This window comes from Nyctibius grandis, chromosome 7, assembly GCF_013368605.1.
Source record: "Nyctibius grandis isolate bNycGra1 chromosome 7, bNycGra1.pri, whole genome shotgun sequence".
In the NCBI taxonomy this organism is placed as follows: Eukaryota; Metazoa; Chordata; class Aves; order Nyctibiiformes; family Nyctibiidae; genus Nyctibius; species Nyctibius grandis.
This window is the reverse complement of record NC_090664.1, coordinates 59,261,799-59,287,752: the sequence shown is the minus strand read 5'-3', so window position 1 is coordinate 59,287,752 and position 25,954 is coordinate 59,261,799. Positions and strand designations below refer to the sequence as shown.

General features: G+C 45.4%; 1 protein-coding gene across 8 annotated transcripts in view; it reads left to right on the top strand.

Moving 5' to 3' along the window:
• Positions 1 to 25,954, top strand: part of MAP4 (microtubule associated protein 4) — a 182,055-nt gene that overhangs the window by 9,140 nt on the left and 146,961 nt on the right. For all 8 annotated transcript variants that reach the window (XM_068404385.1, XM_068404388.1, XM_068404386.1 and 5 more), the window contains exon 2: positions 23,287 to 23,340. The gene's annotated coding sequence lies outside the window, so the exon portion shown is untranslated. The remainder of the gene's footprint in view (positions 1 to 23,286; positions 23,341 to 25,954) is intronic.

The following is a 25,954-nucleotide window of genomic DNA, read 5'->3' as shown; positions in this document are numbered from 1 at the left end:
TTTGGGAATTCACTTTCAAGGAGAGATTTGCCTCAAACTAGCATTTTCAGGTTTGTATTTCCCCTTAAAAATAATGGTGGTTTTACTAGGAGTCATAGTTCTACACCTGAATGTAGCAGGGTATTACGTGGCGTTGTCTCCTTGCTGGAAACCAAATCTGCCCAATAAGCTGGATGTTTCTTTGAGACCTGTGGATGTTAATGGTGTTTACAAAAATTGTTCAACTGTTCTTTCGTTGCATCAGTAACCTTGTTAAAACTATAACAACTCTTTAACTTGTCGTATTCTGTATTATTTTGATGCGTCGTGTTCCTTTGCTGGTAGCTTCTATGAGACTTCCCTCTCCTATAATGAATAAATGTGAAATTGAAAGAGTTGGGGAACAGAAAGAAACTGCTTGCAATTCCAAGCTTAGTTTTCTCCAGCTGAGATTTTTAACTTGCCAAATTACCTCTAATGGCTGGTGTTGCTCAAAGACTCACCCTATGGGCACATCTTTCCTTGTCTCTAAGCATCATTCTCGCAGGCTCCTCTTTACCCAGCACTGGTTAGTGCTGCACATGGTAACTTCACTGGGACTTTCCATTTATTCTGGTCTGCAGTTCCCAGTGCTCGTCTGCGTTTAATGCACGCTCCTCTCTGCGGGCAGAACCTCCCAGAAGCACGTTTGGGTAAGGATGGATTCGTACACAGTTATGATGCACTAAACAAGCCGAATTTGTCAACTCACAGCAGATAGCTGGGTTGTACATTCAATCTCCTCACGTGTTTGACAGAGGCCTTTAGTTCCAAAGCATTGGTTTGTTTTTTTTCTTACTTACCATGGGCTGTGTTTGTGCTACAGGTTCTACCCTGCTACTCCTGTGCTCCTCTGTCTGCTTCGCTGCTCTTTACATCTCTATCAGCTGAACTCTCATCTGACCTACGCTGCTGTTTTCCTCCACTATTTGTGTGTCTCACCTACCAGATCCTGTTTATAGCCCCTCTGAATGTATTGAATATGGGGTGCTTTTTTTTTTTGCTTCAAAGACCTTTTATAAAAGCTGTTTGAGGGTTGGTTGGAGCATGTAATTCAACCCAGTGCTCCTAAAAATCCTAACTCTGGCTGGCATCAGCTGATGCTCTGTCTTATTTAAACATACTGCAGACTTGATGTTTTGTACCCTGGGGGGTTGACTTCCTGTGATAAAATGAGATTCCCTTTTAAAGCAGAGGTCTGTGGTTATATAATGAGAGTAGGAAATGGTCCAGAAGTGACACTGACAGAATAGAAAAGTTATTTTGGTAACTGACTGTTAGACCAGAGAATAAAAATATGCCTAGGAGTGTATTAGGAACTTGAATTCTCCGTGGAAAGTGAGAGGAATAGATGTAAGGAATGAAGTAAGGGAGTGACCAGGTCAGAGCAGCAGAAGGGAGGTTACCTTAAGGACAAGGTAGTACAGTGCACATCCAGGGTTCCTCTTAAAGATTTGACTCTTTCCAAACTACTTTTAATCTCCTCCAGAAGCTGCTGCGTTGTTCTTAGGAATAATGTGTCTTCAAGTTTGAACCCCCAGAACCACGCTGGCTTTTGCTTTTTTGGTTTGAAGAGGTGGGTATAGGTTATTTTTTAGTTTGCGTGTGTGGTTTTGTGTTCCCTGCTTCCCCTCCCCAACAATGCCAGACCAGGGATTTCCTTTCTTCCACCTGCGTGTTGTGTTCTCCCTTCCCAGTACGGCAGTCGTGCGAAGAGTTCTGCAGCAGTCAGGAGTGAAAACTGGCTTTTTATGCTATTGCACTCAGCAGGGGTTGGTAAGAGGCAGCGGTAAAAACTCAGAGAAGCCAACTGGGTTCTGGCAGGGGGTCACTAAACTCGCCGAGCCTTCCTGGTCTGCTCTGAGACGGAGGAGTTCAAACATGAGCCAGCAGTGTCCCAGGTGGCCAAGAAGGCCAATGGCATCCTGGCCTCTATTGGGAATAGTGTAGCCAACCGGTCTGGGGAAGTGATCGTCCCTCTGTACTGGGCACTGGTGAGGCCGCACCTTGAATCCTGCATCCAGTTGTGGGCCCCGCACTTCAAGAGAGATGTTGAGGTGTTGGAGAGAGTGCAGAGGAGGGCGACCAAGGTGGGGAAGGGTCTGGAGGGTCTGAGCTGCGAGGAACGGCTGAGGGAGCTGGGGGTGTTTAGCCTGGAGAAGACGAGGCTCAGAGGTGACCTTAGTGCAGTCTACAACTACCTGAAGGGAGGTTGTAGTGGGGTGGGAGTGGGCCTCTTCTCCCAGGCAACCAGCAATAGGACAAGAGGACACAGCCTCAAGCTTCACCAGGGGAGGTTCAGGTTGGCCATTAGGAAGCATTTCTTCTCAGCAAGAGTCATTAGCCATTGGAAGGGGCTGCCCAGGGAGGTGGTGGAGTCACCATCTCTGGAAGGGTTTAAGAAAAGCCTGGACATGGCACTTAGTGCCCTGGTCTAGTTGCCATGGTGGTGTCTGGGCAATGGTTGGACTCGATGATCCCAGAGGGCTCTTCCAACCTGGCTAATTCTGTGATTCTAAATTCAGCGCTGCATCCACGCCACGCTCCATGCTCTGACCGGCTGATCTTGCAAGTCTGATGTTCATATGGATTTAAACTAGAATATTGGTTGTGTTTTTTTGGATTTAAACTGGCATATTGGTTGTGGTTTTTTTTGTATAAGGCTCTTCTAAAGAAATTAAGATTGAGCAACTCCAGATACTCACATTTTATTGTGTAATGAGATAATTTTCTATCTTCTTGCTCATTGTGTTCTTGATTTGTTTTCTCTTATGCTGTTCATGCTGTTCTCATGTTTTGTACCGGCTTGTGTCTGTCCTTGCCTCAAAGAGAGAACATGAGCGGGGGGAGACGGAACGAGACTACCATTAATTTAGTTCCCAGTTCTGTTTGTTTCTCTCCTGCTTCCTCAGCAACCTGCGCCAAAGCACTGAGCTTTGAAATAGTGCTGACTCTTTAGTGTCATCTTCAGTGAAATAAATGGGGTTATTTTCTTCTCTCGGGCCACAATTTCGGTCTGATTGCATACATGAAACAGCAATGTTGTACTGTAGGTAACACACGGCTCTTGGGGGTATGATCTGAGGTCAGCATCGCTAGATTTTTGACAGAGCTCAAGTATGCTGGTAAGCTCCAGGACGTGGGGTACTCCTGAACAGCAGTATGATTCTGGCACCATTTTATTTTTCCTGTATAGAAGTGAAAAGGGAGGTGCTGATTTCTCTAGGTGTAATAAATCCATGTGTGGAGTCCAGTTGGAGAATTACAGTTTTTAAAGCCTGAGCTTGTAGGAGTCGGCCAGCCATTCTGGAGTCATTAGCTGAGACCAGCCCTCTTGTCTGTCTTCTCAAATCACAGAATCAATGAGGTTGGAAGCGCCCTCTGGGAGCATCGAGTCCAACCATTGCCCTGACACCACCATGGCAACTAGACCAGGGCACTAAGTGCCATGTCCAGGCTTTTCTTAAACCCCTCCAGAGATGGTGACTCCACCACCTCCCTGGGCAGCCCCTTCCAATGGCTAATGACCCTTGCTGAGAAGAAATGCTTCCTAATGTCCAACCTGAGCCTCCCCTGGCCAAGCTTGAGGCTGTGTCCTCTTGTCCTAGCGCTGGTTGCCTGGGAGAAGAGGCCGACTCCCACTGCGCTCCAACCTCCCTTCAGGTAGTTGTAGACTGCACTAAGGTCACCTCTGAGCCTCCTCTTCTCCAGGCTAAACACCCCCAGCTCCCTCAGCCGTTCCTCGCAGGTCAGACCCTCCAGACCCTTCCCCAGCTTGGTCGCCCTCCTCTGCACTCGCTCCAACACCTCAACATCTTTCTTGAAGTGCGGGGCCCAGAACTGGACACTTTGTCAGCTTTCTATAACAGAAATTGCATGTGGGGAGTGGGAGGAACACAGATTGTCCGAGAGAAATGTCCTTGGCCCAGCTGATCAGCTCTCCTAACAAAAGCAATGCTCTCCTGTGCTAACCGGACCTAAACACCCATCGATCATTTCAGAACAGTGTAGCTTGCTAAGACCAGATTCCCCAGGTTCACCCCGGACCCCACAGCCCAGGTGCTCTCCCGTGGAACAAGGCACCACGTAGTACCGACTGCCTTGGTGCAGGTTTGGTTCTGAAAGGACCCTCAGCTGCTTTTTGTCTGTGATACGCCTGCAGAAACCTTGAAAATGTCCAAGATTGATCAAAATGAAACTATTTTCCTTCGAGTCCGGAGTATGTTTATTTTCTCTACTATGTAATTTATCTGTAGCCTCATTTTTCAGCAGCCAAATATGCTGACTGTGCCTGTTACATTTCCCAAATGAAATTCTCTGGCAAGCTTCACATCTTCTAATATCATTTTGAGGTGCTGATGTAATCAAATGGTTGAACGTGGACTGAACAGGAAATTATACAGTGCAAAACTCGCTCTTAAAATCTGTATGAAATTAAAATCCATCTCTTCTTTTTATGTATTTTTACAGTATTGTGGTATTCAGTAATTTAACTTTGGGTCAGGTTTTTTTTTAATTGATGTCAATTTATTGAATGCCTAAGAGGAGTGGGAGGAATCAAGACTGATGTGTTATGTATCTTTAACATATCATCAAAATTTCAGTGGGAGTTATTTTTGCAACTCTATTCTAATAATTAACTATTGTGCTGAATTAATTTTGCACATGTGAAGGGGGTAACACAATGAGTACATGAAAATAGGTGATCTCAGCTGAAATGCCTTAGAGCATCCTGATTGTAGAACTGTAAACCCATGCATTTTACTAAACAGTTGAGTATAACTTAAAAGAAATGTCACAATTTATAAATTGAGGAATAAAATAGAAACACAGATTCAGAAACAATCATTTGAAACGGAAAAGTAAAATGCAGGTAGCCTCTGATATTGACTTATCCAGCACATAGGGATCACCTTGAGGAGTAGTGTCCTCCATGCTGAATTTTGAACCCATACCTTTAAAGACAGGTAACTTTAAGTTATTTGGAGGACCCACGTCCTGTCCTTGAAATTATTTTAATTTTCAAATTAAAGATTGTTGGATCTAATTATTTATGCAACATAAGCTTTGGATTAAGCTGAAAGATGTTACTGGGTTATAAAGAGAAGGTGAACTACGAAGGGAAGCTGTATATCCACCAGCTACACTCTCGTTTACTGATATTGGACTTTTTCAGTAGTTTTCTTTCAGCAGTCCTGTTAATGCTTTAAATTCAAGCCTAAACTTCTTTGTGGGATTGGGAGTAGAAGAAAATGCTCGATCAGAGGAATAAATGGAATGTATTGGGGTGGGAAGGGGTGCTGAGGAAAGAACCCAGCTCAGAAGTCTCTTATCTCCAAATAAAAAAGATTATCTTTGGTTACTGCTGTTACCTTTGTCCTCTCAGCACCATTTATCCCACCTGCAGGTCACACTAATCACTCTCATGTCCCTGCTTATCTCTTCTGAGAAGAGTTTTTCTTTTATTCTTTCCAAGTACAGGAGCTGTAAGTCCTGGATGAAATGCTTGATATTATACTTTTCAGAAGCATAATACCAAAAAAAGGGGGTGTATATGGAGGAGACCATTTACTAAACAGAGGTATAGACTGTATTTTATGGAGTTGACTAAAATCTTATGTTTTTTAGGCTGGGGATTGCCTGTGAATTATTCTCTTCTGAGCTAGTTTTTACTAAATTACTTTTGTTAATCTACTATTTTTTAAAAATATCTATTTTTAATAAGTCCGGTGTGTTCAAGATGCTGGATTGATCTGATTAAAGGCAGCCTCTTGCTTTCGTTTCCTTTGTGTAAACTCTAGGTTAATTAAGTGACTCATTCATTCCGTGGGGCTAAAGCTGCAAGGCCGCAGAGGCAACTGAATTCCAGGCAGCAGATGCTCGGGTGAAGGCAGAAACAAACCAAGCACAGGGTGAAACTTTCTGAAGCATCTGTGTTTCCTTCTGAAAAGTGAGTTGAGAGCAGACAGCCTGTGCCTCTACTAGAGATCTACGGAACTGATCGTTTCATAGAACACAACTTTGCCTTTGTTCTTAATTTCTGTGATCTGGCCATTCAGAAACACCACTGCGTTTTGATTTGAGTTGTGTGCTCTACAATGGCAAATCTTAATTCTGCATCCAGTTTTCTTTTGCTTCTTGTGGCCAAGATAAGAATTCTTGCATGACTGGAATAAAATAATGGGGAAGGTCTGGAAGGAGGCTCAAAGGCTCAGTTGCAGCAGAGCGAATAGGATGCTCAGGTGTCAGGAGCTGTGGGTTCTGGCTTATATCCTTAGGATTATTTCTGTTTCTCTCCAGCAAGCCTCTTGCATGAAACACAGAAACAGTTCCTGAAACAGAAGTCAAAGCCGAGAACGCTTGGTTAGGAGGGGGTGGACAGACACAGCCTTGCTGTCTTTCAGGGTCTGTAACTCATGCATTTGGGCTGACCTTACACGTGAAGGCTGACCCCCTGTGCAGATGTTTGGTTGGTAGGGTACTTTCCAGAAGTGAGGTAGGTAGGTATCACAGAATCAATGAGGTTGGAAGAGCCCTCTGTGATCATCGAGTCCAACCATTGCCCTGACACCACCATGGCAACTAGACCAGGGCACTAAGTGCCATGTCCAGGCTTTTCTTAAACCCCTCCAGAGATGGTGACTCCACCACCTCCCTGGGCAGCCCCTTCCAATGGCTAATGACCCTTGCTGAGAAGAAATGCTTCCTAATGTCCAACCTGACCCTCCCCTGGCCAAGCTTGAGGCTGTGTCCTCTTGTCCTAGCGCTGGTTGCCTGGGAGAAGAGGCCGACTCCCACTGCGCTCCAACCTCCCTTCAGGTAGTTGTAGCCTGCACTAAGGTCACCTCTGAGCCTCCTCTTCTCCAGGCTAAACACCCCCAGCTCCCTCAACCGTTCCTCGCAGGTCAGACCCTCCAGACCCTTCCCCAGCTTGGTCGCCCTCCTCTGGACTCGCTCCAACACCTCAACATCTTTCTTCAAGTGCGGGGCCCAGAACTGGACACAGGATTCAAGGTGCAGCCTCAAATGCTTTCAGGCTGAGGAGGAAATGGCACTGGGATCTCCAGCTCCCAGGGTGTGCAGCCCACTCCACCGAAAACGGGGACACTGTAGATGCATTGGTATTCTCTCAGGTTGATGCTGTTTGCGCATGTTTCGTGTGCTTGAGCGTCTGTGTGGGATCAGCTCTTTTGGAGGCCTATGTGAGGATGCTGAACTTACGGATCTAGAACACACCAAATGTTTGGCTTAATCGATTGCCAGAGCCCTCAGACAGGTACAACATCAGAACTTCAGACGCTGAATGAAGTGTTGTGGGGAGGTCTTGGCTGTCTAGAGCCTGTTGGGCACCAGAGCAAATCTTTATTGAACTGATGTTTTGAAAGTAGGTGTCTCAGCTCCTCCGAGCTGGATTTTATTGGGGGGGGGAATTAAAAACAGAATGGTACTATGGCCACTACTTCTATCTTCTTTTTTCCCCCGCTCCTTGCACACTCCTCAGCAAGGGTGCCCTGTGCAGTAGCAGCCTCCTCCTTCCATACTGGCGTATTCTTTTTCTTCAGCCTTAGGCCAGGTATGGACAGGTCAGAATATTTTCTTGTCGCTTTTGGAATAAATGCAAAGTGTAACTGATATTTTAAAGTCTAAAAGTGTTTCTTCTTTCAAATGCCAAGAAAAAAACGAAATGCAAAGCCTCTCCCTAACCCCTCTGATACGTGTCAGAAATCATCCCCTTATGATTCGAATAATTTGGCTTAAAAAGTAATAATGTCTTACAAGCATTCTAAATCTAAGGAGGTAGAAATGTAGGAGGAAAAAAAATGGAGAGAGAGATACTGAATATTTTCTGAGTAATAAAGTGAACCTTTCTGTAAAACATCTTTGTCACTAATTAATCATAAAACGAAGCTAACTTTCTGAAGTCCAACAGAGTGGAACAAAAAGCTTTTTGATAAAGTTTGCTGGTGGGAATGATCTCATCCGAGTGACCAAGCAATCACTGTGCAATGCTCTAACTATTTGCTGAGACAAAAGTATGCTGCGTCGGCTGACCACCGCGTAATCCGTTTGCTCGTGGTGGAGGGAGCTGGGTGCCCGCTCCGCTGCAGTCATGGCGTGGCAGCAGGTAGGAGATGCCCTTTGTAGAGCTTTTCACTTAGGTTTAGAAACAGGAGCTAATCTTTGAGGTGGGCTAAGCAAGAACTGTCCCCTGTGAACTGGATGTATTTATTTTTCTGGCAGTTGCATTGATTTTAAGACTCTCCATGAAAGATTTAAATTAAAAATGATGTAACGGTGATCCCTAGCTTCACGGTTTTAAGTTACTTATTTTAAAGCTTAGTACAGTGAATCAGTAAGACTTCTGTATTCCATTTACCCATCTGCATTTTGCCCTGAGCTTCTGTCTTGCCAGAGTAAGAAATGAAGGGGTTAGAGCATTTATCTGACGTTCCCTTTGCATTGACTCAGTGGCTCCTGTAGCTGCTGCGTAGCAATACTCAGAGCAAACCCTGCGATGTTCACTGCTAAATATTGGCTCAGTGTATTTGTGCCGCTGGGACTGAAGTCCTTAGGCCTTTTGGAACGAAACTGCTGAGAGAAGGACCCTTCTCCCCCTCTCCTCACATTGTGTTATGTGTGAGTGGTCAGAGTTTGGGTACGAGATGATTGACTTTCACTAAAAGCTCTGGAAGCAATGAGATTTTTATCTAGTAGCCCAAGCTACTAGAAGTGGCGTGTGGTGCAGTGCCACGTGCTTTCTACCTGTTTCCATTTTTAAAATTATAAAATTGTAGCTTTAAAATATGCAGTTGACTGGAAAAAACTTCCTGTAGTAAGAGCAAACCCCAGCTCTTCACCTTCGGCGATTCTTGTGGGAGCTGACAGTAGTGTCTCTCACTTGCCGAGTTACAATTCAGTGATGTGCCAGAAACAAAAGGAGTTGGATTCCAAGTCAACTTTAAACCCCAGAAGTTGGAGTATTCATTGTTTTTGTTCTTTCAGTTTCTCACCCTTGTATGATTATTTGTTGTCCTTGGATGCATGGAAAGCCACACGCTGGTTCCAGTTTTAAATGCAGTATCTGTGTTTAGGGGGAGCCAGAAAGTTTGGCGTCTGCTCAAACTCAAATATTTTATTTCTGTCAATTAATGAAATGCTGAGAAGTATAAAAATAATGGAATTATATATGAGACAATGTATTAACTTGTCTTCCTTTTAGTTGGGACTTGTCTTAAAAATTATGGACGAATTGATTTGTAATTTTAGCATTATAACAGCTTTTAGATCTGAACGCAGCAGGAGTGACTGTATTTCACCTACATGTTGTTGATTCAGAAATCCCCAGCCCCTGGGTGGCCGAGGAGCAGAGCTGTTTATACAACTTTTTGTTGTGTTAGTAGCTGTCAGGCGTGTTGCGCAGGCCGGTTTCGCTGTGTTCCCACCTCCGAGCTACGTTTTGGTAGCGGCGAACGTGGTGTTTGGGGGTAGAGCGTGTAGGTGCGGGGCTGCTGTTCCCATGCTGCCCACCGGAACGGCAGCAGAGTGGTGGATCTTGCCGGTGAGCTTAAAATAAATATTAAAAAAAAGAATGTAAACAAGTGCAGTTCATCAGGAACTCCTACACGAGCCAGGCGCACACGTTGGAGCAGAAGCTGGTGGGACGTCTCCGCACCCGACTGCCTCAGCCTGCTCCTGGCTTTGTTTTGAGCTCGTTTAATGGCCAGTAGCAGAACTGGACTGGTTTGTGGCTCAGCCAGGGTGCGGGTGAAACTGTGGATGGGCATAGGAACAGCTTTTATTTTTTTCCCTTCATGAGTCTGAGCTGAAAAGTTTTAAGTTCAGATTAAAAGCAGCATGGTATAATCACAGAATCACAGAATGGTTAAGGGTTGGAAGGGGCCTCTGGGGATCACCCAGCCCAACCCCTGCCCAAGCAGGGTCACCCACAGCACGTTGCACAGGGTCGTGTCCAGGCGGGTTTGAATATCTCCAGAGAAGGAGACTCTCCCCTCCCTGGGCAGCCTGTGCCAGGGCTCTGGCACCCTCACAGCAAAGAAGTTCCTCTTCATATTCAGATGGAACTTCCCATGTTTCAGTTTGTGCCCGTTGCCCCTTGTCCTGTCACTGGGCACCACTGAGAAGAGTCTGGCCCCATCCCCTTGACACCCACCCCTGAGGTATCTGTGAGCATTGATAAGATCCCCCCTCAGTCTGCTCTTCTCCAGCTGAACAGCCCCAGCTCCCTCAGCCTCTCCTCGCAGCAGAGATGCTCCAGCCCTCTGACCATCTCCGTACCCTCCGCTGGACTCTCCCCAGTAGCTCCTTGTCTGTCTTGAACTGGGGGGCCCAGCACTGCCCACAGTTTTATTGGTACGTCTGAAGCATTTTCACAAGGGAATTTTTTCCGTTCAGCCATAGTACAATAGTTATTCACGTAGGTGTTGATTTGTGAAGGCATTTGAGATTTTGAAGGCACTAAATCTGTGCACTAATTTACTTGGCTGTGAAGTAAAGTACTGCACGTTGGACTGCTTTGGGTCTCGATGGGAAACTGCTGCTGATCTGACATCTTCAGAGCAGCTATCGCTTTCCTCGATAAGCACAGAACAAGTACCCTTTGTTTGGGGTATCGTTGTGATAACGCTGACAAACTCATACTGCTCCTCTGCCTTCAAAATAAACCAGGGGCTGTGGGGAAGGAATCTTCTAAGATGCTGAGTCTCCCACTTCTTGCAGCTCTCCATCTCGCTCGTTATTTACTGTGAGTAAATAGCAATTTGCAAAAATGCACCAAAAATAAAAGTGTGTGAGTCTCACGTCCTCCACACCTCTGGCTGGTTTGGCCATAACTACTAATAGGTTAAAAAAATAATTAAAAAAAATAATGTTTAACAATACATGGCAGTGTCTTAGGGCAGGGCAGAGTGAGTGTGGGATGAAGGGTCTTACACCGTGGTGCTCTGCAGCCGTCTTCTGCAGGGTGGTGTTGAAGAGCCTGTGTGTCAGATACACCATTACATCTATTGTGCCTCAGATCTTGAAGCAATTTGTTCATCTCTTCTGGTTTAACACAGCTGTCTGCACCTTGTTGTAACCTGTCATCATCTGATGGTGGGTACTAAGAGTCCATCCCACTTTTTCACACTGAATTGAACAAATCTGGTTTTGGAGGCAGTTGCACAATGGGAAAGTGGCGTTCTTCCTCTGGTCCAGTTAATTTTCTGTTAGCTTTAGAAACTTTTTTCTTTAGAAACCTTAATTACTCTTCTACAGTTGTAAATAAACATCTGAAGGATTTATCAGGTAATTTCAGGGCCAGTCGCTTTTGTCTTGAATTTGCTAAGGAGTGACACTGTGTTTTAAAAACCATCAAAGCCATCGTTTTGATGCAGAATATGTGAACGTATTCCAGCTCAAACCAAATGTTTAATCTATTTGCAAACTGGCATTGAGTCTTATTCCAACTGCTTGGTTTTTTAGCTCACTTGTAAAAAAGGGAAACGTACCTCTTACAGATTGGAAAACACAAACAAATATCCATCTGAGGCTCAAGGAGTGCTCCTCTTGGGGAGAGACACAATCACAGAATCACAGAATCAACCAGGTTGGAAGAGACCTCAGGGCTCATCGAGTCCAACCATTGCCCTGACACCACCATGGCAACTAGACCGGGGCACTAAGTGCCATGTCCAGGCTTTTCTTAAACCCCTCCAGAGATGGTGACTCCACCACCTCCCTGGGCAGCCCCTTCCAATGGCTAATGACCCTTGCTGAGAAGAAATGCTTCCTAATGTCCAACCTGAGCCTCCCCTTTGCGGCAGGATGGTTTTTTTACATCACCTCAAAGTGGTGACACTTATGGAAAAGCCCAAAAGCTTGGGTAAGATGGGCTGCTTTATGCCTTGGAGATGTGATATGCAAGCGAAAAGGCAAATAACTAAATGTTAATGATGTTAACCTTATCTGGCTATGCTGCTCTGACCTTTATCTCCCCTTCTTCCCTTTCACCAGGTATGGATATCACTTTCTGCTTACACCTTACAGAACAAATCCACTCTTAGTTGCTGTGATTTTAGCTGGAAGTCTTAAGTGTCGGTGCTGTATGATAAATAATGGCAGAATGTCTGCTTTCTTTTCTTCCCCTGCACCCTCTTGATGCCCGAGTGCTTGTTTCTGTAGGTGGCAGAGGTTGGTCTGTGGACTGGAGATCCCTCAGAGCTGTCCTAACTTCTTAGCTCCACCTAACCCAACTCGGCCAGGTCAGTGAGGTGTTGCGCCCTGTCCCCACAGAGGGGAGGTGCCGTGGTGTTTTGGGGCTTCTCCTGAAGTAACTGGGAGAATGTGGGATGTTCCACAGGTGACTTCTGCACAGCTGGGCTTTCAGTGAGGCCCTGGTGAAGCCTGTGTGTAGTCAGGACCTCACCATTTCAGTAGCTTTGGTGTCTCAGGACACTGATATTGAATATTGCAGTGGAGCTGGTCTTTGCCATGTAAAGCTTTTGAGCAACAAGGCCTCTGAAAACTTCTGGAATATAGTCATATTCTGAATGGTCTTGCTTTTAATTGATTGTAACACTTTATATTGTGTCTAATGATTTTGAGTGTCATTAACTTTTCAGTTAGAGGATGCCCTCTAGTACAGAAGCAAGTATTTTGATATCAGGTAAAGTATATAGTCTGTGTGCTACTGAATAGCCATGGCTCCTGGGAAGGCTTTTCAGCTTGGAGAAGGAGAGAGAGAGGAGGAACCTCCCCCTGACCCCTGCCAGGGTTGTCTTACAGTGCTCATTACAGCTGAGTGGAGTATGTTTTCACAGGCTGTAGAGCTGCAGCGAGGATCTGTAATTCTTCACTGTGCAATCCAGGCTCTGGAATAGCAAGATTTGAAATATTGAGCTATCAAATGCAGCGGATCACTTAAGCTCTGAGCAGGTTTAACTTTGTACTTGGAAAGGTAATCTCTCTCTGCAGTCTCACGGGCGTGGAGTAAGCCTTGCTTCCTATCACCTCCTCCTCTCCAGTGACGGGAGAGCGGTGGACATTGTCCTGGAGAAGTGCAGGGCAGCAGCTGGTTTTATTAGTAGCAGATTCCAAAAAAGCAAATGGGGAAGCTTGATGATTTCTAGCACTTAAGTAGAAATGATCACGTGTCTGTGCACTGGTTTAAATGCTTTTTTTTGCCTTCCTCCTTCTGACATGTTAATGTTTTGGCTCTTGAGACTGCAGAGAGAAATCTATTGATGATGCAGAGACTCTAAACCCGCTACCTGTGTGTGATGGAAAATAAAGATGGCTGTGGTGGTTTTTTTTAATGTATTCCTTGATGTACTAGTTTCATTGCTGTCTGCCATCATTAAAACAAAAAGTTGCATTCCCTCTGTCTAATAAGAACTGGTGATCCATCTTCTGTACATCAGTGGCTAAACAACAGTCCCAAGATTGATATGGAAAATATAAAAGCAGAATCAGGATCTGTTGTGTTTGTAATCTGTAACTGTTGGATTTTGGCAGGGACTGAACTTCAGTGTTGGAGACAAGGCGAATTATCATTTCCATCTATCCTTTTAAATACAGGAGCTCTTACACACAAAGGAAATGCTGTTTTCCTCCTTTCATTTGTTTTAAGAAATACCATGCACGTGGCTTGCCCTTGGGATGCTTTTGTTCACCTGTGACTAATGAGGAGCGTTGGGTCTTTCTAATAAGGTCTTATCTGGCTGTGCTGACACCAGTCCTGCTGCTCGTACCCTTCAGAGCCGTTCTCAGCTTCATCTCCGATTTCTGTAACGGAGACACAAGGCACTGGAAACCAACCTGTGAAGCTCATGTGTGCAAAGGTAATAGATACCGGGGGAAGGAAGATAGAGTTTCCTTTAAGTGGCATCTGTGTTCAGGAGCAGATTCCACAAAAAGCAAGCAGAAAAGCACCTTGATTTCTAGCGCTTAAGTAGCTGTGTTGTGTTGTTTTTTATTTATTCCCTGTCCCCTCACCCTTACTCCTTCTATTCCTTCATTTTGCCTCTTGAGGAAGGGCAGAAATCCCTTTTGATGCCCCGCTGTATGCAAGGGACGAGCATCTCTGTCTCTTGAAAATGTTGCTGCCTGTTATGTCTGAAGGTGCGATGAGGAGAGTAAATAAATTAGAGCCATGATGGAAGCTCTGCCCCGTGGTTTGTTACAGAAATGAGCGGCCTTAACTCGGAACTGCTCACAGAATTGTGTCTGTAAAGGGCACCTCGTTCATGAAGTACATCACTGAGAACAAAGGAGACACTGAATTGGCTACTGAGTGGATTCATCTTAGCCCTGCTCACCTTCTGAAGTGATGGGGTGGCTGATTTTTGGTTAATGGCCATGGTTAATGGCTAGTTCAGTTCCATTTAAGTGTTCCTAAACATCTCAACCTGTGTATTTTAGGTTAAATATTTATTAAACCTGTCAAACTGATTTGCTCAGATACTGGTGTTTACTTAGAGTACATCTGGGCGTGAGAATTTGGTCTGTGTAAGCGAGCTTTTTCATGAAGATATCTTATGGGTTTTGTTGCTGTGGGGTTTTTTGGGTTTTTGTGTGTTTTCGTAGAATAGAATCACAGACTGGTTTGGGTTGGAAGGGACCTTAAAGCCCATCCAGTCCCAACCCCCTGCCACGGGCAGGGACACCTTCCACCAGACCAGGTTGCTCCAAGCCCCATCCAACCTGGCCTTGAAGAGGGAACAAGGATCTAGGCAGCCAGTCAGCTCAGCAGTGTTTCAGGTTCAAGAGGTGGCAGTCGTAGGTTAGACACGAGCCAAAACTTATGGTCACCTCACACTTCCAGCTGTTTGTTAAACCACCTTTTAAAAAGTATAAGAATGGAACTGGTGTGAGTGAAGGGTTGGGTTGGGAATAGCCCTCTGTTTTAGCTGAAGTTGTTACAGATGGGTGGCTCACCCTTGAAGGGGTAGTGGAAAACTGGAGAGGAGAATATGTGGAGAGTTGCTGGTTGTCCACGCTAACCTCCTGATGAATAACCTGTGAAAATAGATGTGCCAGGCATTCAGTTTGGATAAAAAGAATGATCTAGAGCAGAGATTATAAAAGACTTTTTGAAGACTGGCAAAAATGATAACGCCTTATCTATTATTCATTTATTTTTTAAAAAGGCATCGAGAGATAAGACCTCCCAACCAACCCTGTTTCGTACAGCAGTGGGCTGGGGAGACTTTCTGGGTGGTCTGCTCTTTCGTAGTGGCAGATGAGGATGAGCTGGACTATGGGAGTTTCCAGGAAGCCGGGAGGATGTAGATGTCAAAACAACTTAAGTAAAAGCTGCTCACAGTCTGGCGTCTCCGGCTATACCTGTGCTGGTGAATTACATGATGCTTGGTGACTCCTGGTAGCGCTGGAATACGGCGTCTGTGCTGTTTGTTCTCGGAATATTTCCTGTTGCAATCTTTGGCCTTAGGGCAAGAGCACTCTCCCAGGCACTGGTGGATGCTACTCAAGAGCTAGCATGGACCAGGACCGTTGCCAAGAGCTGTTTGTGTGCAGCCACCCTGATCTAAGGAGTAAGACTTCACAAGCGTGAACGCAGCCCTTTCCTAGTCACCGTGGTCCTGGGCATATTTGAGTCAATTCTGACATTGAACTTCCTAGTGGGGGGGTAGCCTTTGTGGTCCTTTGGGATTGCAGGAAGCGCAATCAGTTTAGCAGCCTTTCATTAGAGGATGAGTGAAGTTTGAATAATGAAAGCTCCTCCTCAAGTGATCATTAGTGTTCAGCCCCAGCTAAGGCTGAACTCAGCACTGGTGAGGCCGCACCTTGAATCCTGTGTCCAGTTCTGGGCCCCGCACTTCAAGAGAGATGTTGAGGTGTTGGAGCGAGTCCAGAGGAGGGCGACCAAGGTGGGGAAGGGTCTGGAGGGTCTGAGCTCCGAGGAACGGCTGAGGGAGCTGGGGGTGTTTAGCCTGGAGAAGAGGAGGCTCAGAGGTGACCTTAGTGCAGTCTACAACTACCTGAAGGGAGGTTGTAGTGCAGTGGGAGTCGGCCTCTTCTCCCAGGCAACCAGCGCTAGGACAAGAGGACACAGCCTCAAACTTGGCCAGGGGAGGGTCAGGTTGGACATGAGGAAGCATTTCTTCTCAGCAAGGGTCATTAGCCATTGTAAGGGGCTGCCCAGGGAGGTGGTGGAGTCACCATCTCTGGAGGGGTTTAAGAAAAGCCTGGCCATGGCACTTAGTGCCCTGGTCTAGTTGCCATGGTGGTGTCAGGGCAATGGTTGAACTCGATGATCCCAGAGGACTCTTCCAACCTCATTGATTCTGGGATTCTGTAAGGCAGAATGGCCACTGGAGGAGCTTTGGTTGCGTTTAGTTTAACTGCAGCATGTTCCTAGTTCAGTCCTAGTTCAAGACTTGATCCAGGTTCTCATGGCTGCTTTTTCTAACGTGCGCGCAACTGAATCTTTATGAATCTCCATAACATCTCAGATCATTAAAAATGTATATCTCTGGTCTATATTAGCCAAAGAGATGGCAGGTTGTTGGCTAACGCTGTGCCAGCGTGGGCGCAGGCATGTGCTTTGACAAATAAAGCATATGAGAGGAGTCACAGTGGATGTGTATTGATTAGATATAACAGTAGGAAGAATTCCTGAATTCTTAATACCTTTATTTTTAGATGTAATTTGGCTAGGCTGAAGGCTTCCTGTTCAATGAATTGTTCCAAATTTCAGAAGAGGATTAAACTTGAATGTGAAAGTTTTTCTTATGCATCAGTGTTCCTGGAAGGAACTGGTCAGAATCCCTGTTCTCCTTAAATTTGCATGCTCTGAATCAAATTAGAACTGCTCATCCCCACAGGAAGCTAGAGGTGCTGTGGGGAATGCAACTGTGACAGCTCATTTTAGCTAATTTAGTCCTGTTAGCAACAGAGCTCAACTGTGGAGAGAGATACTTGGGCCTTGCTTAAATCACTTTCTTTTTTTATTGAGCTTCTACTGAAAAGGAACGTGCTTTGTTGTTTCTCACCAAGGGCATCTTCTGCCTTGGTTTTTGGTGTGTTTTGAGTTTTGTTTTTTTCTTTTTGTGGATCTGGATGTTGGTGTGTTAAGGTTTTTTTTCCTGTTTAGACACATCTGAAAGATCTATAGAAAGATTCAAAGATCACTTCTATCACTTCTATCTTTGTGTCCAGTTGTGGGCCCCGCACTTCAAGAAAGATGTTGAGGTGTTGGAGCGAGTGCAGAGGAGGGCGACCAAGCTGGGGAAGGGTCTGGAGGGTCTGACCTCTGAGGAACGGCTGAGGGAGCTGGGGGTGTTTAGCGTGGAGAAGAGGAGGCTCAGAGGTGACCTTAGTGCAGTCTGCAACTACCTGAAGGGAGGTTGTAGCGCAGTGGGAGTCGGCCTCTTCTCCCAGGCAACCAGCGCTAGGACAAGAGGACACAGCCTCAAGCTTGGCCAGGGGAGGTTCAGGTTGGCCATTAGGAAGCATTTCTTCTCAGCGAGGGTCATTAGGCATTGGAAGGGGCTGCCCAGGGAGGTGGTGGAGTCACCATCTCTGGAGGGGTTTAAGAAAAGCCTGGCCATGGCACTTAGTGCCCTGGTCTAGTTGCCATGGTGGTGTCAGGGCAATGGTTGGACTCGATGATCCCAGAGGGCACTTCCAACCTGGTTGATTCTGTGATCAAAGTATTTAATCTCTGCCTTCTCTGGGGGATTTCAGCCTCTTGTCGTGTGTGCTGTCTTGTAACGCAGTTGACTACTCGCTCCCACCCTCCCCACGCTCTTTGGTTGTACGTTAACTAACTAAAGACCACTGGCTGCTGGAACTTCACCTCTTAATTAGCATTTCTTGCACTGTCCAGCCTTCTGGGATCATTCTGGAAGGTCATTGGTTGGTCTTTGACACTGATGATTTGGCAATCGGTGAGTCACTCTTCCAGCCTTCTGGAATCATCGCTTGTTGTTTCTTTATTCAAATTGCTCTTGACATACGAAAACGCACTGTGCTATAAAAACAGCTACACTTGTGCAGCTGCTTATTTACTGTCTGGTTGTGTGAACCTCAGTGGCTTTTAACTTTGTCAACCTGAATTGCTACAGCAGACTCTTTGTTAAAGCCTGTCCTCCTTCATAAGGATTAAATGTGGATATCGGCGAAGAGTATCTGCTTGCTTTACAGTTGAAGACCTTCTACCTGCAATTGGGAAGTCTCATTTCTTTCTACAAGTAGTAGGAGTTGCGTGACTACCGTGAAGGTCTGACTTGCTGTTTGTGAATGTTTCCTGAGAAGGTTATTGACTCTTAGAGTTCAGTGAAACCCCATCTTGTGTTTTGAAGTGCTGTGGTCTAGTTGCCATGGTGGTGTCAGGGCAATGGTTGGACTCGATGATCCCAGAGGGCTCTTCCAACCTCATTGATTCTGTGATTAGTCTAATTTCAGCACTTTCCTTGTCTCCTGCGAGAGACACTACTCAAAAGCCTAGAATCAAATCTAAAAGCAGCCTCTTTCAGATAGTCACAGAATCAACCAGGTTGGAAGAGCCCTCTGGGATCATCGAGTCCAACCATTGCCCTGACACCACCCTGTCAACTAGACCATGGCACTAAGTGCCATGGCCAGGCTTTTCTTAAACCCCTCCAGAGATGGTGACTCCACCACCTCCCTGGGCAGCCCCTTCCAATGGCTAATGACCCTTGCTGAGAAGAAATGCTTCCTAATGGCCAACCTGACCCTCCCCTGGCCAAGCTTGAGGCTGTGTCCTCTTGTCCTAGCGCTGGTTGCCTGGGAGAAGAGGCCGACTCCCACTTCACTACAACCTCCCTTCAGGTAGTTTGTCAGGTAGTCAGCTTTATCTGAGACGCCTCATGCAAGTGTGGGAACAGGAATTTGACGCTTAACAAAAATTCATGAAGGATTTGGCAGTGGTACCCATGAAGGAAAAAAAGTCCATGGTATATTCTAGAATAAATTCTTGTTTTAGGATCTTGACGAGTTAGTTATGGGCCAGGAGCCAAGATAGGGGCTTGTGTGGTGTTCCTTGTGTGGAGAGGTTGTAGTTAATTTGCTTCTAGCATTATTCCCCTAGGAAAGGACTGGGATGACAATCTGAGATGCCTTAATCTCCGCGTTTCATGGCCACCATGTATATATAGCTCGGGGTTTACAAGACTTTGCATTCGAACCGTGGTATTCGACAACGTGATCCTGCTTTGCATGTGGAATGCTGGAGCTGCAATGTGTGCCGCCCCTCTCGGCTCTTCATATCAAGTGATCTCCGTGTACCATGCATATTTAAGACGAGGAGCTATTTAAAGGAGGCTGTTTATCTAGAGATGTGGAAACAAAGTACGAAGGGTGAGAGACAACAGGAAGCTAAAACATGGAGTGACTTTCTCTCTTGGAGTACGGGAAACAGTCTTCTGAATTTGGGGATGAGAAAACAAAGTGTTGCTTGTTTAGAGACATTGAGGGAGGCTGTAAGGGCATCTGATACGGCGAATGGTGCATTCTTTCTGTTATAAACTTAATTACACTGAAGTGCATTCCATTTAGCTGGGGTAAGAGTGATAATCCTGAACACCACTGGAGGTTTGCTGTAATTCCTCTCTCTTTGGCAGCACAGCAACGCAAACGCAGATTGAGACAAGCACCGTTCATACAGAAAGTACTAAATCATTGGAGTGGAGACTGTCTAATCATGATAATTTTGTGAGGTGGTGGTAAGGGAATCACTTCATTGCTTCTGTCTTGCATCCTTTTTGGGTGGTGAAGGGTCTGGAGGGTCTGACCTGCGAGGAACGGCTGAGGGAGCTGGGGGTGTTTAGCCTGGAGAAGAGGAGGCTCAGAGGTGACCTTAGTGCAGTCTACAACTACCTGAAGGGAGGTTGGAGCGCAGTGGGAGTCGGCCTCTTCTCCCGGGCAACCAGCGCTAGGACAAGAGGACACAGCCTCAAGCTTGGCCAGGGGAGGTTCAGGTTGGACATCAGGAAGCATTTCTTCTGAGCAAGGGTCATTAGCCATTGGAAGGGGCTGCCCAGGGAGGTGGTGGAGTCCCCATCTCTGGAGGGGTTTAAGAAAAGCCTGGACATGGCACTTAGTGCCCTGGTCTAGTTGCCATGGTGGTGTCAGGGCAATGGTTGGACTCGATGAGCCCAGAGGGCTCTTCCAACCTCATTGATTCTGTGATTCTGTGGGTGGCTTGCCAAGGTACGTTGCATTTCTCATGGATCAAGGAGAGGTGGTGGTTTATCCCATCCTCAAAAGGGCTGCCACTGGAAACTGGCAGGGAGAAGTAGTTGCTACTTAAAGTAGTAAGAACCTTGAAAATTATAAAAAAGCAGAAATTAATTATTAATGTTTGCCCTGAACTATGTAATATGCTTTTGGGACTCCTCGGAATAACTGTTGTATTATAGATGGGGTGGATTTGGTGAACTCTCAGGTGAGAAAGAAACGGAAGGTACGAGATTGGGTAGTAAGTGGAAAGTAGTCTGGGATGCAGGCAACTCAGTTGGTGGTGGTGGGAAATCTGTGTAGAAAACGGGATGAAGTTAGAGGAGCTGTTGAACTGTGTAGTGATAGAAGTGCAAGGAGCTTGGGAACCAGAAGAGCTGAGGAACGAGATCTACTGGTGTAGGACGTGAAACTGGCTGTTATAGGGATGGCAAACGTGATGGCACAGTATGCATACCAGGCAGTACCTGTTCGCTGATCGTGTGGGCGAGATAAAAACAGAGTGGGTGTGGCGTGGGATGGAAATGAAATAATAAACTGCTTTTTCTGTGGTGCTTTTCAGTGTCACTTGCATAAAAATTGTGTTGGGGAGAAATAAAGTTGTAAACTTGGAATGAGGGTGGCAGTGTATAGACAGATACCTCTTAACGTTAAAATAATTCCCAGTAATATTTCTCCAAACTGGAGAACAATTGTGGCTAATGATGGAACATGTGAGTCAGTATTTGCTGGCCAGGTGATAGATGACTTTTTTCCTGCTGTTCACCAGCACTTCTGTAAGTGGTTGGAGTCTCCCTCAATTTATTATGTGAGGGGACAAGGGAAAGTCTGTCTTAGGCTGCTGGAAGAGCTAGTGCATAAAAATCTTTGCAGCCACACCTGCAATTTTAGCAGATCTGTGACTTTGGGGTAAGACAGACATATTATTTAGCATTTCTGCTTGTCAGTCAAAAACATACTTAAGGGAAAGAAGCAATCTTTACAAGTGTAGATAGTAAAGTGGATAGTAAAGTGGATAGTAAAGACCACCTTGGTAGTATAGGAATTCTTTCCTTCAGGGTTTATTTAAAGAGCAACTAGAGATGCAGGTTTACCAGAGGAAGAAATGTTTTTGCCCAGACCAAGGTGGGTTTTACTGCACTGGTATCACAACCATGGTTGATACAGCGCTGCCCAGTTTGAGATGGAGCAGCAATGCCCAGCACTAAAAAAGGAGCTACTACTTCTCATTTTAGTTAATGTTCTGCTGCAAAACATAGGGCTGTGGGTGTTTTCTTCCTTAACAAATAAGGTGAAGTTTGGTGTGTTCAATGCAAAGAGATTGGAATGTTTTGTGTGAGAGTGGAATAACGTGGTGGATCACAGCAAGAGACGTGGGCTGAACGTTAACGGAACAGACCGTCGGGCTGCGCGTTCAGGGCGTGATGCCTCTGGAGTGTTCTGGGTGTTCACCAGTTGGGAAGGACCCCGATGCCCTGATTTATCACAGGGTGGTTAGACTGCAAATAACGATGTGCAAAAAGAAAACGTGGGGTTATGATGTGTATTAGCAGAGTTTCCTCCTGTTGGAAAGGGGAGCGTTGGTGTCACTACACACGCAAGAGCTCATCCATAGTACTGGTGTGTCTGAATCATACACAGGGTACTTCTCCATTCCTTAATTAACTTAGTGCCTCTCATTTGTGCCCCTTCTGAAGGGACTCCTACAGGTTTTTCTCACTCCTGAGTGCCTTACCAGTTCTTAAAGCTGAAATTATATTCTTTTCACTGGGCTGTTTTCTCCTTTACCTGAAAGCTCTGGCGTTTCACTTCCACGTAACATGAAACATGCATCTGTGGGGAGAGGAGCAAGCACTAGTGTTTCTGTATGACTTTGCATTAATAAGCAGGTATGAGGTGATATGTTGTGAGACTGGCTTGATTACTTGCTATGGTGAACAACAAGTTGGATGTTTCTCCATGTGGGTTGAAATACTTAACTGACTCTGACTGTGTGGCTTAGTTTATATTCATGGAGAGGATAAGGAGTATGATTTTGATAGATTTTTTTTGTCTGTGTGTGTAGATATGCTTCTTTTACAGCAAAGAAACATTAATGAATGAAGTGTGAAATATTGTATAGAAAAATTTGGGACCCAACACGCAGTAGATGAGGAGCTGGTTTCCTGGCATAGCATCACTGAAATGGAAAACGTACAGAAAATGGCCCCCTGTGTGCAACTGATATGTAGCTCCTGCTTGCTTTTTTAAAAATCTGGATCCCCTTAAAGATTAATCCAAGTATCATTAATGTAATCCTTAAAAGAATACAGCAAGTGTTTTTTTTCTAGTTGAGTAACACATCTAGCAATACCTGTAGGTTTTAACTTGTGAATGTATTAATAACATGGGGAGAGATTCCCCTCTGAGGTTTGGAAGGACAGAAAACAGCATGGAGTGATATAGGCTTTACTGAATGAAAAAAGCTTCATCTTTGCTTTCTTGCTTGTCTTGGACTAAAACATGACAGTTCTGCCATCTGAAAGCCTTTAGAGTGCCTGGCACAGTGGCTCTATGTAATAATAACTGATAAATTGGGCCCCAGATATTTTGGTGTCTCTTTAGCTTTGTTCATGTGAGACAGATAAAAATCAACTTGTGAATTAAACCTTAGGTGTCTGCCTACCAGTGACTTTGAGAGCTTTTAAGCCATTATATGAACATCTGAAATACTACTTAAGGGAGGGATGTCCTCATCATCCCGGATTACTTCAGCTTCAACGGTGTGTTTGTAAAAATTAAGATGCATGGTGAGGGAAAAGTTGCTCACAATTTTCATGGTGTATCCTTAATAGCTCGAGCAGGCGTTGATGTGAAATAGGAACAGCTAGAGAGTATTCCATTAAAGCAAGCTGCCTGTATGACTGTGGTGGGACTATAGCAAAATTTCTCAAGATTTAGTTAATTTTGAGTAACGTAAATCATCTCCTAGCCATCCCTAATAAGCTTACATCCAAGTACTCTAATTGTACGGCATCGTCTTAATTGTGCATGCATTATATTTTGCAGGTAAGCAGTTTCTGAGGACTGAAGGACCTGCTAAAGGGAACACCTGCTTTTGAGGTATGAACTACTTTTCTAACGACACAACACTCAACCTTTAATTAAAAGCAAAGGTTTGATACAGTTGTATGTACACATGAAAACTTCATCTGTTCTGGGAAATACAGCTACCATCTCGAGTTCTGTCGGAGATTTTGACATTTCAGAAGTTCAGTAGCAAAGCTTGGCAGAGCAGGCACGCCTGGCTGTGACAAGTGGAGTGTTAAATGGACTCTGGGAGAGTCTGCGTGTCTTTAAAAGGCATTATACAGCGTGGTCTGCGACTGGAACTGCTGCAGCATAAACACAGCTGAAGTGCCCTTACCTTTCCATTCTTTTAGGTTAAACACTATTTACTACTCTTTTTGCATCCTTCCCTTTCGGTATTTAATGAAGGAATTCCAATTTCTTCATGATATTTGTGTGGACTGAGGGACCCAGGTGCCTTCTACAGTGCAGTCTGACTAGCTTGACAGAGATTGTTCTCAAATGCTGCCTATTTTTTCAAGTCCTGGGAGCAGTATCAGCCTGCTTACGCTACTAATTAATACTTCCTTCTGCCTTAACCTTGAGGGAGTCTAGAATGTAAACCAGCGAGACACAGGGCACAGACTTGTACAGAAATGACTGAGCTGCTGATGTCAGTCTGCCAGCACCATGCAATGATACTTGGCTCTAACAAATGCAGAGGAGTCAAATGGATGCAGTTCAGTTACAGCTTGTTGTAACATCCCCAACTGTATCTGCTATGATTTACTAAAACTGTCCTGAAGTGACAGTAGTCTCCTAAAACTTTGTTATGGGTATGGGATAAAGTTGTTCCTAAAATACCTTTTTTTAGTCTCCTTCAATGGCAGGCGCAGAGATAACATCATAGGTGCCAAGTTCTGTCTTTTCAGTTGGGCTGATGCTCTTGTGTGTCCATTCACGATGTGACTGGAACCAGGCTCAGCCAGGGCCAGCCACTCCACCAGTTGTTTATACTGTGTACCGTGGCTGCCTGCCAGACCATCTTAAGTCCTTCTCTAAAAGCCGCTTGAATAAAAGCCAAATAAAATGGCTTATCTCCCTCTGGGTGGGATGGGGTGGGAGGGGAGGTGCCCAGAGTGCTGTGCGTGCTTTTCGCTGTGGCCTGGATGGAGCTAAAGAGGTCATAGGAGGGGGACTGTCACCTTCTCCTGTGGGGAGTGAGCCCTGTGCGCAGCTGAAAGAGAAGATGACCTAGGAGTGTAATGGCCTTGCCTGCACGTTTTGATATTAAACTTCTTTTTTCCTCCCTTTCCACTTCGCTTAGCTTTGACTAATGTGGTCTTCATGTCTGCCAGACTCCTTGGATGTCTGGAATTCATCTCAGACTTCAATTTATTTGGTCACGTTGTTAACTCCCAAGTTGTCTAAGGGGGTGAGTTTGCTGTGTTATAATTTTCCTCCTTTCTTTTCTCCACTGTACAAAAATGAGAGGTACAATATCAGCTGCCTCCTGGAGTCCCAGGCATACATGTAGTTGTACCTCTCAACGTTTGTTGTTCCATGGATTCAGGACATGAAAACCAAGCAGGTGTTTCCCACAGACTGTATTCAGCAGCTAAAAATGCTTCCTGAAGTAATTTATCCGGGACAATTTAGTCCACGCTCATTGACTGCCTGGATGAATAAAGGCAACTTCCTCCCCAACGTCCTTTGGAGGAGCCCGGGAGAGCAGGCAGGAAGGAGGAAGTGTTTGTGTGAGTCTGGCACTGATGGTAGGTTCTTGTTGGATGACCTGATTGAAGAATATCTTGGGTTCTCGTCCTGGTTTGGCCTAAACCAGAACCAATTTTCCTTTCAGTGATTTTTCCTTTCAGCTCAGTCTCTTCTAAGTAACTGCACTTTCTGAAACTAACTGCATGTTTTGCAGCCAGTGTCTGCTTCCAGGACTGATAACGCTCGAAGTTCGTAGTTATCACTGAGGCACCGGTAGGGATGTTCTGCAGAAAGGCTCTGGCTGTACTTACTCTTAGAGAAACCAAGGTCACTACTAAATTCCTCCCTGATTACGAGTGAGGAGCTGCAGGAGGGCCGCCCCTGCAGGGGGGAGCGGACAGGACCAGTGACCCAAAATTGCCCAACGAAGGTATTCCATCCCATACACGTCATTCTCAGTATAAAGTGGGGGGATCACGAGGGTCTCGTCCCCTTCTGCTATGGCCAGCGTCCCAAGAGGACTCTGTTTTCCTGCTGCCCCCAATCCCAATCCTTGCATCCCTGAATCCAGCTCTCAACCATCGCTGGGACCAGTCTGGGCCTTCCTGGAGCCTGCCCTGCAGTGCCGGTGGGGATGTGACTGACACTAGGGGAACTCAATCTTGGTTTTATATATATATTTGTATATATTTAATTATTTCCATTATTATTATACTCTTTTTCATTATTATAGTTCATTAAAACCGTTTTAACTTTCCAACCCATGAGTCTCTCTCCCTTTTCCCTTTCCCTTCCCCTTCTCGGGGGGGGGGAGGAGGAGGGTTAATAGAGAGCGTCTGCCATCAGTTTAATAGCCAGCCCAGCTTTAAACTGCGACAGCTCTTTACAAAATGAAACCAAAACCCTGTTCATCTCAGATTGTCACTCAGAAATAAATGGGTTCTTCTTACTT